General features: G+C 40.2%; 8 non-coding genes across 8 annotated transcripts; all 8 read left to right on the top strand.

The window, feature by feature from the left end:
- Positions 1 to 485: 485 nt before the first annotated feature.
- Positions 486 to 699, top strand: LOC143729932 (small nucleolar RNA U3). Its single transcript, XR_013200182.1, has one exon. It is a non-coding gene; the product is annotated as a small nucleolar RNA U3 (small nucleolar RNA).
- Positions 700 to 2163: 1464 nt separating this feature from the next.
- On the top strand, positions 2164 to 2377 carry LOC143729910 (small nucleolar RNA U3). The gene has a single exon (XR_013200162.1). It is a non-coding gene; the product is annotated as a small nucleolar RNA U3 (small nucleolar RNA).
- Positions 2378 to 3848: 1471 nt separating this feature from the next.
- On the top strand, positions 3849 to 4062 carry LOC143729931 (small nucleolar RNA U3). Its single transcript, XR_013200181.1, has one exon. It is a non-coding gene; the product is annotated as a small nucleolar RNA U3 (small nucleolar RNA).
- A 1470-nt stretch (positions 4063 to 5532) lies between these two features.
- LOC143729860 (small nucleolar RNA U3) lies at positions 5533 to 5746 on the top strand. Its single transcript, XR_013200116.1, has one exon. It is a non-coding gene; the product is annotated as a small nucleolar RNA U3 (small nucleolar RNA).
- Positions 5747 to 7211: 1465 nt separating this feature from the next.
- On the top strand, positions 7212 to 7425 carry LOC143730059 (small nucleolar RNA U3). The gene has a single exon (XR_013200291.1). It is a non-coding gene; the product is annotated as a small nucleolar RNA U3 (small nucleolar RNA).
- A 1474-nt stretch (positions 7426 to 8899) lies between these two features.
- LOC143730314 (small nucleolar RNA U3) lies at positions 8900 to 9113 on the top strand. Its single transcript, XR_013200522.1, has one exon. It is a non-coding gene; the product is annotated as a small nucleolar RNA U3 (small nucleolar RNA).
- A 1470-nt stretch (positions 9114 to 10583) lies between these two features.
- Positions 10584 to 10797, top strand: LOC143730228 (small nucleolar RNA U3). Its single transcript, XR_013200445.1, has one exon. It is a non-coding gene; the product is annotated as a small nucleolar RNA U3 (small nucleolar RNA).
- Positions 10798 to 12266: 1469 nt separating this feature from the next.
- LOC143729937 (small nucleolar RNA U3) lies at positions 12267 to 12480 on the top strand. Its single transcript, XR_013200186.1, has one exon. It is a non-coding gene; the product is annotated as a small nucleolar RNA U3 (small nucleolar RNA).
- Positions 12481 to 12862: the final 382 nt, after the last annotated feature.

The following is a 12862-nucleotide window of genomic DNA, read 5'->3' as shown; positions in this document are numbered from 1 at the left end:
ACCCTGGCCATTGGTCAAACCTAAAACAAGTGGGAGGGGTGCTAACCCATCCTGCCACAAACGGAAAACTTAAAGAGAAGGTTCAAATGTAGTTGTGGCATGACGAAAATGACGTTTAGTACGGCAATATGAACGTCAAAGTATGAGCGGCCAGAATGACCGCAATGGTCGTTCTAGTAGTTATGGAATTCCGGTAGTTCTAGTGTTAAAAGATTTTCTAAATTTGGCTTCAACGAATGAATTACAAAGCATGAAACGGGTAGCTATGCTGCAAAAAAGTATGACATTATGGATTGTTGTTTGTATTCCACATATCTTAACAATATGGCTTCAAAGAGATTGTGGAAGTCCTTTCTGCTTTTGGCTCCGATGTGTGCGCTAAAATGTCACGTAAACTTTAGCGCCTACAAAATTAAACTACGCAAAACCATTTTAGAGGAGAAGCGCAGCAGAATGGAATGGCGATTGAGTTTCTATAAACCCTTAAGACTATATTTTCAGGGATCATTTCTATAGTTCTTTGCTTGGAAATGTGTTTTGAAAGTGCTTGTCTCCCAACCCACGATGAAGAGTCATGATGCTCCTATCTGAGCATGAAATGGGCACAGAGCAGTGACTTTGTTTGTGAGCTCTGTGTCGTTGATGAGCGTTCTGTATTGCTTTTCACAATATGGAAGAAAGGAGTATGTTCTGAGTGGTGTTTGGTATTTAAGTCTCATTTTGGAATTGTTTTGTTTTTGCATCTGTAGGTCATATGCAGCAAACGTTATTGAAATGTGGAACTGTGTGTTGTCTAAGACAGAGGTTGCAAAAAGTGGATTTTAGAGTAAAGAGTGCTTTGGATATGTGCCCAGTTCGAGGTCAGCCTTTGCAAATTTTCTTTAAATACTATCAATGTCAAGTTTCTGAAATGCCTAAGTTAGCAATTGTTGGTAGGTTTGTGACTTTTTCGTTGGACGTCAGCTCTCTGCAGTTGAAGAAGTTTCTGTGTTGCTGTTGTCGATGTTGAAGAAAGGGGTATGATCTGAGTGTTGTTTGACATTTGTGCCTTTTGAGAAAGTGGATTGTTTTAGAAGCTTTTCTGGAACGCTTTCTGGCAATCCAATATTGGAAAGAGGAGCCCAGACCAATGGAGCAGCTCACGGCTAGGAAAAGACATCAATCATGAAAATTTCCACCTACTCACACTCCAAACATGGAACCACCCACAGCTGTAGGCAATGATGGCCTAATGGAGGTCACCATAAAATTGAGAACTCTGCTACACTCAAGGTTAGATGGTTCGAAGGACAGAATCCTTCAGAGGTGCTGAAGCACACGTTGGACAAGAGAGAAACCAGCTGAAGAGTAAGAAGACAGAGTTAGACTTGCAAAATCTTCTTTAATGATGTTGCCTTTCTTCAGTTCTGTCTTCCCCTTTAAGGTGGCCTAGCGTTGTAACAGATGTGTGGAACAAAGCCCGGTTTGTTGATACCGCAGCCCGGGATGAACCTAAGTACCAGTTTAAATTCCTAAGTTCTTGGTTAAATAAAAGATCATTTCTGTTAACCCGGCTCCCGTCTCTCTTGTGGTTGTGTTTTGTTGCAGCTTAAACCTCTCCTCGTCTTGGGGCCCGTGTTACAGCATCCTTTGTATAAAGCAAACGTTGTCTCATCCAAGATACAATACAATATCACTGCAAAAACTTGAAATGTTTCCAGCGATGTGGTATTGCATCTCGGATAAGACAGCAGATATGAAAATCAGATGTTATTGAAAAAACGGGCCTGACACGGGTTCATTTCACATTTCGATGTCAGTCATAGCATGTTTTCTAAGTGCTCAAATGACGTCAGGTTTCTGAAATGTCTACATAAAGAATTGTTAATGTGTGTGTGACTTCTATTAAAAGATTTTCTAAATTTAGCTTCAACGAATGAACTACAAAGCATGAAGCGGGTAGCTATGCTGCAAAAAAGTATGACATTATGGATTGTTGTTTGTATTCCACATATCTTAACAGTCGGCTTCAAAGAGATTTCGGAAGTCCTTTCTGCTTTTGGCTCCGATGTGTGCGCTAAAATGTCACATAAACTTTAGCGCCTACAAAATTCAACTACGCAAAACCATTTTAGAGGAGAAGCGCAGCAGAATGGAATGCCAATTGAGTTTCTATAAACCAACAAGACTATATTTTCAGGGATCATTTCTATAGTTCTTTGCTTGGAAATGTGTTTTGAAAGTGCTTGTCTCCCAACCCACGATGAAGAGTCATGATGCTCCTTTCTGAGCATGAATTGGGCACAGAGCAGTGACTTTGGTTGTGAGCTCTGTGTCATTGATGTGCGTTCTTTATTGCTTTTTTCAATATTGAAGAAAGGAGTATGTTCTGAGTGGTGTTTGGTATTTAAGTCTCATTTTGTAATTGTTTTGTTTTTGCATCTGTAGGTCCTATGCAGCAAACTTTGTTGAAATGCGGAACTGTGTGTTGTCTATGACAGCAGTTGCAAAAAGTGGGTTTTAGAGTAAAGAGTGCTTTGGATACGTGCCCAATTCAAGGTCAGCCATTGCAAGTTTTTTAAGAATGCAATCAATGTCAAGTTTCTGAAATGCTTTAAGTTAGCAATTGTTGGTAGGTTTTTGACTTTTTCGTTGGACGTCAGCTCTGTGTCGTTGATGAAGTTTCTGTGTTGCTGTTGTCGAAGTTGAAGAAAGGGGTATGATCTGAGCGTAGTTTGACATTTGTGCCTTTTGAGAAAGTGGATTGTTTTAGAAGCTTTTCTGGAATGCTTTGTGGCAGTCCAATATTGGAAAGAGGAGCCCAGGACCAATGGAGAAGCTCACGGCTAGGAAAAGAAATCAATCATGAACATTTCCACCTACTCACACTCCAAACCTGGAACCACCCACAGCTGTAGGCAATGATGGCCTAATGGAGGTCACCATAAAATTGAGAACTCTGCTACACTCAAGGTTAGATGGTTTGAAGGACAGAATTCTTCAGTATGAGGTGCTGAAGCACACGTTGGCCAAGAGAGAAACCAGCTGAAGAGTAAGAAGACAGAGTTAGACTTGCAAAATCTTCTTTAATGATGTTGCCTTTCTTCAGTTCTGTCTTCCCCTTTTAAAGTGGCCTAGCATTGTAACAGATGTGTGGAACAAAGCCCGGTTTGTTCATACCACAGCCCGGGAGGAACCTAAGTACCAGTTTAAATTCCTAAGTTCTTGGCTAAATAAAAGATCATTTCTGTTAACCCGGCTCCCATCTCTCTTGTGGTTGTGTTTTGCGGCAGTTTAAACCTCTCCTCGTCTTGGGGCCCGAATCACATTATCCTTTGTATAAAGCATACGTTGTCTCATCCAAGATACAATACAATATCACTGCAAAAACTTGAAATGTTTCCAGCGATGTGGTATTGCATCTCGAATAAGACAGCAGATATGAAAATCAGGTGTTATTGAAAAAACGGGCCTGACACGGGTTCATTTCACATTTCGATGTCAGTCATAGCATGTTTTCTAAGTGCTCAAATGACGTCAGGTTTCTGAAATGTCTACATAAAGAATTGTTAATGTGTGTGTGACTTCTATTAAAAGATTTTCTAAATTTAGCTTCAACGAATGAACTACAAAGCATGAAACGGGTAGCTATGCTGCAAAAAAGTATGACATTATGGATTGTTGTTTGTATTCCACATATCTTAACAGTTGGCTTCAAAGAGATTTCGGAAGTCCTTTCTGCTTTTGGCTCCGATGTGTGCGCTAAAATGTCACATAAACTTTAGCGCCTACAAAATTCAACTACGCAAAACCATTTTAGAGGAGAAGCGCAGCAGAATGGAATGCCAATTGAGTTTCTATAAACCAACAAGACTATATTTTCAGGGATCATTTCTATAGTTCTTTGCTTGGAAATGTGTTTCGAAAGTGCTTGTCTCCCAACCGACGATGAAGAGTCATGATGCTCCTTTCTGAGCATGAATTGGGCACAGAGCAGTGACTTTGGTTGTGAGCTCTGTGTCGTTGATGAGCGTTCTTTATTGCTTTTTGCAATATTGAAGAAAGGAGTATGTTCTGAGTGGTGTTTGGTATTTAAGTCTCATTTTGTAATTGTTTTGTTTTTGCATCTGAAGGTCCTATGCAGCAAACTTTGTTGAAATGCGGAACTGTGTGTTGTCTATGACAGCAGTTGCAAAAAGTGGGTTTTAGAGTAAAGAGTGCTTTGGATACGTGCCCAATTCAAGGTCAGCCATTGCAAGTTTTCTAAGAATGCAATCAATGTCAAGTTTCTGAAGTGCATAAGTTAGCAATTGTTGGTAGGTTTTTGACTTTTTCGTTGGACGTCAGCTCTGTGTCGTTGATGAAGTTTCTGTGTTGCTGTTGTCGAAGTTGAAGAAAGGGGTATGATCTGAGCGTTGTTTGACATTTGTGCCTTTTGAGAAAGTGTATTGTTTTAGAAGCTTTTCTGGAATGCTTTGTGGCAGTCCAATATTGGAAAGAGGAGCCCAGGACCAATGGAGAAGCTCACGGCTAGGAAAAGAAATCAATCATGAACATTTCCACCTACTCACACTCCAAACCTGGAACCACCCACAGCTGTAGGCAATGATGGCCTAATGGAGGTCACCATAAAATTGAGAACTCTGCTACACTCAAGGTTAGATGGTTTGAAGGACAGAATTCTTCAGTATGAGGTGCTGAAGCACACGTTGGCCAAGAGAGAAACCAGCTGAAGAGTAAGAAGACAGAGTTAGACTTGCAAAATCTTCTTTAATGATGTTGCCTTTCTTCAGTTCTGTCTTCCCCTTTTAAAGTGGCCTAGCATTGTAACAGATGTGTGGAACAAAGCCCGGTTTGTTCATACCACAGCCCGGGAGGAACCTAAGTACCAGTTTAAATTCCTAAGTTCTTGGCTAAATAAAAGATCATTTCTGTTAACCCGGCTCCCATCTCTCTTGTGGTTGTGTTTTGCGGCAGTTTAAACCTCTCCCCGTCTTGGGGCCCGAATCACATTATCCTTTGTATAAAGCATACGTTGTCTCATCCAAGATACAATACAATATCACTGCAAAAACTTGAAATGTTTCCAGCGATGTGGTATTGCATCTCGAATAAGACAGCAGATATGAAAATCAGGTGTTATTGAAAAAACGGGCCTGACACGGGTTCATTTCACATTTCGATGTCAGTCATAGCATGTTTTCTAAGTGCTCAAATTACGTCAGGTTTCTGAAATGTCTACATAAAGAATTGTTAATGTGTGTGTGACTTCTATTAAAAGATTTTCTAAATTTAGCTTCAACGAATGAACTACAAAGCATGAAACGGGTAGCTATGCTGCAAAAAAGTATGACATTATGGATTGTTGTTTGTATTCCACATATCTTAACAGTCGGCTTCAAAGAGATTGTGGAAGTCCTTTCTACTTTTGGCTCCGATGTGTGCGCTAAAATTTCACGTAAACTTTAGCGCCTACAAAATTAAACTACGCAAAACCATTTTAGAGGAGAAGCGCAGCAGAATGGAATGGCGATTGAGTTTCTATAAACCCTTAAGACTATATTTTCAGGGATCATTTCTATAGTTCTTTGCTTGGAAATGTGTTTTGAAAGTGCTTGTCTCCCAACCCACGATGAAGAGTCATGATGCTCCTTTCTGAGCATGAATTGGGCACAGAGCAGTGACTTTGGTTGTGAGCTCTGTGTCGTTGATGAGCGTTCTGTATTGCTTTTCACAATATGGAAGAAAGGAGTATGTTCTGAGTGGTGTTTGGTATTTAAGTCTCATTTTGGAATTGTTTTGTTTTTGCATCTGTAGGTCATATGCAGCAAACGTTATTGAAATGTGGAACTGTGTGTTGTCTAAGACAGAGGTTGCAAAAAGTGGATTTTAGAGTAAAGAGTGCTTTGGATATGTGCCCAGTTCGAGGTCAGCCTTTGCAAATTTTCTTTAAATACTATCAATGTCAAGTTTCTGAAATGCCTAAGTTAGCAATTGTTGGTAGGTTTGTGACTTTTTCGTTGGACGTCAGCTCTCTGCAGTTGAAGAAGTTTCTGTGTTGCTGTTGTCGATGTTGAAGAAAGGGGTATGATCTGAGCGTTGTTTGACATTTGTGCCTTTTGAGAAAGTGGATTGTTTTAGAAGCTTTTCTGGAACGCTTTCTGGCAATCCAATATTGGAAAGAGGAGCCCAGACCAATGGAGCAGCTCACGGCTAGGAAAAGACATCAATCATGACAATTTCCACCTACTCACACTCCAAACATGGAACCACCCACAGCTGTAGGCAATGATGGCCTAATGGAGGTCACCATAAAATTGAGAACTCTGCTACACTCAAGGTTAGATGGTTCGAAGGACAGAATCCTTCAGAGGTGCTGAAGCACACGTTGGCCAAGAGAGAAACCAGCTGAAGAGTAAGAAGACAGAGTTAGACTTGCAAAATCTTCTTTAATGATGTTGCCTTTCTTCAGTTCTGTCTTCCCCTTTTAAGGTGGCCTAGCGTTGTAACAGATGTGTGGAACAAAGCCCGGTTTGTTGATACCGCAGCCCGGGAGGAACCTAAGTACCAGTTTAAATTCCTAAGTTCTTGGTTAAATAAAAGATCATTTCTGTTAACCCGGCTCCCGTCTCTCTTGTGGTTGTGTTTTGTTGCAGCTTAAACCTCTCCTCGTCTTGGGGCCCGTGTCACAGCATCCTTTGTATAAAGCAAACGTTGTCTCATCCAAGATACAATACAATATCACTGCAAAAACTTGAAATGTTTCCAGTGATGTGGTATTGCATCTCGGATAAGACAGCAGATATGAAAATCAGATGTTATTGAAAAAACGGGCCTGACACGGGTTCATTTCACATTTCGATGTCAGTCATAGCATGTTTTCTAAGTGCTCAAATGACGTCAGGTTTCTGAAATGTCTACATAAAGAATTGTTAATGTGTGTGTGACTTCTATTAAAAGATTTTCTAAATTTAGCTTCAACGAATGAACTACAAAGCATGAAACGGGTAGCTATGCTGCAAAAAAGTATGACATTATGGATTGTTGTTTGTATTCCACATATCTTAACAGTCGGCTTCAAAGACATTTCGGAAGTCCTTTCTGCTTTTGGCTCCGATGTGTGCGCTAAAATGTCACATAAACTTTAGCGCCTACAAAATTCAACTACGCAAAACCATTTTAGAGGAGAAGCGCAGCAGAATGGAATGCCAATTGAGTTTCTATAAACCAACAAGACTATATTTTCAGGGATCATTTCTATAGTTCTTTGCTTGGAAATGTGTTTTGAAAGTGCTTGTCTCCCAACCCACGATGAAGAGTCATGATGCTCCTTTCTGAGCATGAATTGGGCACAGAGCAGTGACTTTGGTTGTGAGCTCTGTGTCATTGATGAGCGTTCTTTATTGCTTTTTGCAATATTGAAGAAAGGAGTATGTTCTGAGTGGTGTTTGGTATTTAAGTCTCATTTTGGAATTGTTTTGTTTTTGCATCTGTAGGTCCTATGCAGCAAACTTTGTTGAAATGCGGAACTGTGTGTTTTCTATGACAGCAGTTGCAAAAAGTGGGTTTTAGAGTAAAGAGTGCTTTGGATACGTGCCCAATTCAAGGTCAGCCATTGCAAGTTTTTTAAGAATGCAATCAATGTCAAGTTTCTGAAATGCTTTAAGTTAGCAATTGTTGGTAGGTTTTTGACTTTTTCGTTGGACGTCAGCTCTGTGTCGTTGATGATGAAGTTTCTGTGTTGCTGTTGTCGATGTTGAAGAAATGGGTATGATCTGAGCGCTGTTTGACATTTATGCCTTTTGAGAAAGTGGATTGTTTTAGAAGCTTTTCTGGAATGCTTTGTGGCAGTCCAATATTGGAAAGAGGAGGCCAGGACCAATGGAGAAGCTCACGGCTAGGAAAATACATCAATCATGGACATTTCCACCTACTCACACTCCAAACTTGGAACCACCCACAGCTGTAGGCAATGATGGCCTAATGGAGGTCACCATAAAATTGAGAACTCTGCTACACTCAAGGTTAGATGGTTTGAAGGACAGAATTCTTCAGTATGAGGTGCTGAAGCACACGTTGGCCAAGAGAGAAACCAGCTGAAGAGTAAGAAGACAGAGTTAGACTTGCAAAATCTTCTTTAATGATGTTGCCTTTCTTCAGTTCTGTCTTCCCCTTTTAAAGTGGCCTAGCGTTGTAACAGATGTGTGGAACAAAGCCCGGTTTTTTCATACCACAGCCCGGGAAGAACCTAAGTACCAGTTTAAATTCCTAAGTTCTTGGCTAAATAAAAGATCATTTCTGTTAACCCGGCTTCCATCTCTCTTGTGGTTGTGTTTTGCGGCAGTTTAAACCTCTCCTCGTCTTGGGGCCCGAATCACATTATCCTTTGTATAAAGCATACGTTGTCTCATCCAAGATACAATACAATATCACTGCAAAAACTTGAAATGTTTCCAGCGATGTGGTATTGCATCTCGAATAAGACAGCAGATATGAAAATCAGGTGTTATTGAAAAAACGGGCCTGACACGGGTTCATTTCACATTTCGATGTCAGTCATAGCATGTTTTCTAAGTGCTCAAATGACGTCAGGTTTCTGAAATGTCTACATAAAGAATTGTTAATGTGTGTGTGACTTCTATTAAAAGATTTTCTAAATTTAGCTTCAACGAATGAACTACAAAGCATGAAACGGGTAGCTATGCTGCAAAAAAGTATGACATTATGGATTGTTGTTTGTATTCCACATATCTTAACAGTCGGCTTCAAAGAGATTTCGGAAGTCCTTTCTGCTTTTGGCTCCGATGTGTGCGCTAAAATGTCACATAAACTTTAGCGCCTACAAAATTCAACTACGCAAAACCATTTTAGAGGAGAAGCGCAGCAGAATGGAATGCCAATTGAGTTTCTATAAACCAACAAGACTATATTTTCAGGGATCATTTCTATAGTTCTTTGCTTGGAAATGTGTTTTGAAAGTGCTTGTCTCCCAACCCACGATGAAGAGTCATGATGCTCCTTTCTGAGCATGAATTGGGCACAGAGCAGTGACTTTGGTTGTGAGCTCTGTGTCGTTGATGAGCGTTCTTTATTGCTTTTTGCAATATTGAAGAAAGGAGTATGTTCTGAGTGGTGTTTGGTATTTAAGTCTCATTTTGTAATTGTTTTGTTTTTGCATCTGAAGGTCCTATGCAGCAAACTTTGTTGAAATGCGGAACTGTGTGTTGTCTATGACAGCAGTTGCAAAAAGTGGGTTTTAGAGTAAAGAGTGCTTTGGATACGTGCCCAATTCAAGGTCAGCCATTGCAAGTTTTCTAAGAATGCAATCAATGTCAAGTTTCTGAAGTGCATAAGTTAGCAATTGTTGGTAGGTTTTTGACTTTTTCGTTGGACGTCAGCTCTGTGTCGTTGATGAAGTTTCTGTGTTGCTGTTGTCGAAGTTGAAGAAAGGGGTATGATCTGAGCGTTGTTTGACATTTGTGCCTTTTGAGAAAGTGTATTGTTTTAGAAGCTTTTCTGGAATGCTTTGTGGCAGTCCAATATTGGAAAGAGGAGCCCAGGACCAATGGAGAAGCTCACGGCTAGGAAAAGAAATCAATCGTGAACATTTCCACCTACTCACACTCCAAACCTGGAACCACCCACAGCTGTAGGCAATGATGGCCTAATGGAGGTCACCATAAAATTGAGAACTCTGCTACACTCAAGGTTAGATGGTTTGAAGGACAGAATTCTTCAGTATGAGGTGCTGAAGCACACGTTGGCCAAGAGAGAAACCAGCTGAAGAGTAAGAAGACAGAGTTAGACTTGCAAAATCTTCTTTAATGATGTTGCCTTTCTTCAGTTCTGTCTTCCCCTTTTAAAGTGGCCTAGCATTGTAACAGATGTGTGGAACAAAGCCCGGTTTGTTCATACCACAGCCCGGGAGGAACCTAAGTACCAGTTTAAATTCCTAAGTTCTTGGCTAAATAAAAGATCATTTCTGTTAACCCGGCTCCCATCTCTCTTGTGGTTGTGTTTTGCGGCAGTTTAAACCTCTCCCCGTCTTGGGGCCCGAATCACATTATCCTTTGTATAAAGCATACGTTGTCTCATCCAAGATACAATACAATATCACTGCAAAAACTTGAAATGTTTCCAGCGATGTGGTATTGCATCTCGAATAAGACAGCAGATATGAAAATCAGGTGTTATTGAAAAAACGGGCCTGACACGGGTTCATTTCACATTTCGATGTCAGTCATAGCATGTTTTCTAAGTGCTCAAATTACGTCAGGTTTCTGAAATGTCTACATAAAGAATTGTTAATGTGTGTGTGACTTCTATTAAAAGATTTTCTAAATTTAGCTTCAACGAATGAACTACAAAGCATGAAACGGGTAGCTATGCTGCAAAAAAGTATGACATTATGGATTGTTGTTTGTATTCCACATATCTTAACAGTCGGCTTCAAAGAGATTGTGGAAGTCCTTTCTACTTTTGGCTCCGATGTGTGCGCTAAAATTTCACGTAAACTTTAGCGCCTACAAAATTAAACTACGCAAAACCATTTTAGAGGAGAAGCGCAGCAGAATGGAATGGCGATTGAGTTTCTATAAACCCTTAAGACTATATTTTCAGGGATCATTTCTATAGTTCTTTGCTTGGAAATGTGTTTTGAAAGTGCTTGTCTCCCAACCCACGATGAAGAGTCATGATGCTCCTTTCTGAGCATGAATTGGGCACAGAGCAGTGACTTTGGTTGTGAGCTCTGTGTCGTTGATGAGCGTTCTGTATTGTTTTTCACAATATGGAAGAAAGGAGTATGTTCTGAGTGGTGTTTGGTATTAAAGTCTCATTTTGGAATTGTTTTGTTTTTGCATCTGTAGGTCATATGCAGCAAACGTTATTGAAATGTGGAACTGTGTGTTGTCTAAGACAGAGGTTGCAAAAAGTGGATTTTAGAGTAAAGAGTGCTTTGGATATGTGCCCAGTTCGAGGTCAGCCTTTGCAAATTTTCTTTAAATACTATCAATGTCAAGTTTCTGAAATGCCTAAGTTAGCAATTGTTGGTAGGTTTGTGACTTTTTCGTTGGACGTCAGCTCTCTGCAGTTGAAGAAGTTTCTGTGTTGCTGTTGTCGATGTTGAAGAAAGGGGTATGATCTGAGCGTTGTTTGACATTTGTGCCTTTTGAGAAAGTGGATTGTTTTAGAAGCTTTTCTGGAACGCTTTCTGGCAATCCAATATTGGAAAGAGGAGCCCAGACCAATGGAGCAGCTCACGGCTAGGAAAAGACATCAATCATGAAAATTTCCACCTACTCACACTCCAAACATGGAACCACCCACAGCTGTAGGCAATGATGGCCTAATGGAGGTCACCATAAAATTGAGAACTCTGCTACACTCAAGGTTAGATGGTTTGAAGGACAGAATTCTTCAGTATGAGGTGCTGAAGCACACGTTGGCCAAGAGAGAAACCAGCTGAAGAGTAAGAAGACAGAGTTAGACTTGCAAAATCTTCTTTAATGATGTTGCCTTTCTTCAGTTCTGTCTTCCCCTTTTAAAGTGGCCTAGCGTTGTAACAGATGTGTGGAACAAAGCCCGGTTTGTTCATACCACAGCCCGGGAGGAACCTAAGTACCAGTTTAAATTCCTAAGTTCTTGGCTAAATAAAAGATCATTTCTGTTAACCCGGCTCCCATCTCTCTTGTGGTTGTGTTTTGCGGCAGTTTAAACCTCTCCTCGTCTTGGGGCCCGAATCACATTATCCTTTGTATAAAGCATACGTTGTCTCATCCAAGATACAATACAATATCACTGCAAAAACTTGAAATGTTTCCAGCGATGTGGTATTGCATCTCGGATAAGACAGCAGATATGAAAATCAGGTGTTATTGAAAAAACGGGCCTGACACGGGTTCATTTCACATTTCGATGTCAGTCATAGCATGTTTTCTAAGTGCTCAAATTACGTCAGGTTTCTGAAATGTCTACATAAAGAATTGTTAATGTGTGTGTGACTTCTATTAAAAGATTTTCTAAATTTAGCTTCAACGAATGAACTACAAAGCATGAAACGGGTAGCTATGCTGCAAAAAAGTATGACATTATGGATTGTTGTTTGTATTCCACATATCTTAACAGTCGGCTTCAAAGAGATTGTGGAAGTCCTTTCTACTTTTGGCTCCGATGTGTGCGCTAAAATTTCACGTAAACTTTAGCGCCTACAAAATTAAACTACGCAAAACCATTTTAGAGGAGAAGCGCAGCAGAATGGAATGCCAATTGAGTTTCTATAAACCAATAAGACTATATTTTCAGGGATCATTTCTATAGTTCTTTGCATGGAAATGTGTTTCGAAAGTGCTTGTCTCCCAACCCACGATGAAGAGTCATGATGCGCCTTTCTGAACATGAATTGGGCACAGAGCAGTGACTTTGGTTGTGAGCTCTGTGTCGTTGATGAGCGTTCTTTATTGCTTTTTGCAATATTGAAGAAAGGAGTATGTTCTGAGTGGTGTTTGGTATTTAAGTCTCATTTTGTATTTGTTTTGTTTTTGCATCTGTAGGTCCTATGCAGCAAACTTTGTTGAAATGTGGAACTGGGTGTTGTCTATGACAGCAGTTGCAAAAAGTGGGTTTTAGAGTAAAGAGTGCTTTGGATACGTGCCCCATTCAAGGTCAGCCATTGCAAGTTTTCTAAGAATACAATCAATGTCAAGTTTCTGAAGTGCATAAGTTAGCAATTGTTGGTAGGTTTTTGACTTTTTCGTTGGACGTCAGCTCTGTGTCGTTGATGAAGTTTCTGTGTTGCTGTTGTCGATGTTGAAGAAAGGGGTATGATCTGAGCGTTGTTTGACATTTGTGCCTTTTGAGAAAGTGGATTGTTTTAGAAGCTTTT

The sequence above is a fragment of the Siphateles boraxobius genome, unplaced genomic scaffold (assembly GCF_051911475.1).
Source record: "Siphateles boraxobius isolate OS27281-9 unplaced genomic scaffold, OSU_SipBor_1 8, whole genome shotgun sequence".
Lineage (NCBI taxonomy): Eukaryota > Metazoa > Chordata > Actinopteri > Cypriniformes > Leuciscidae > Siphateles > Siphateles boraxobius.
Note: the sequence above shows the minus strand (reverse complement) of the source record. Positions and strands in the feature narration are given on the sequence as shown.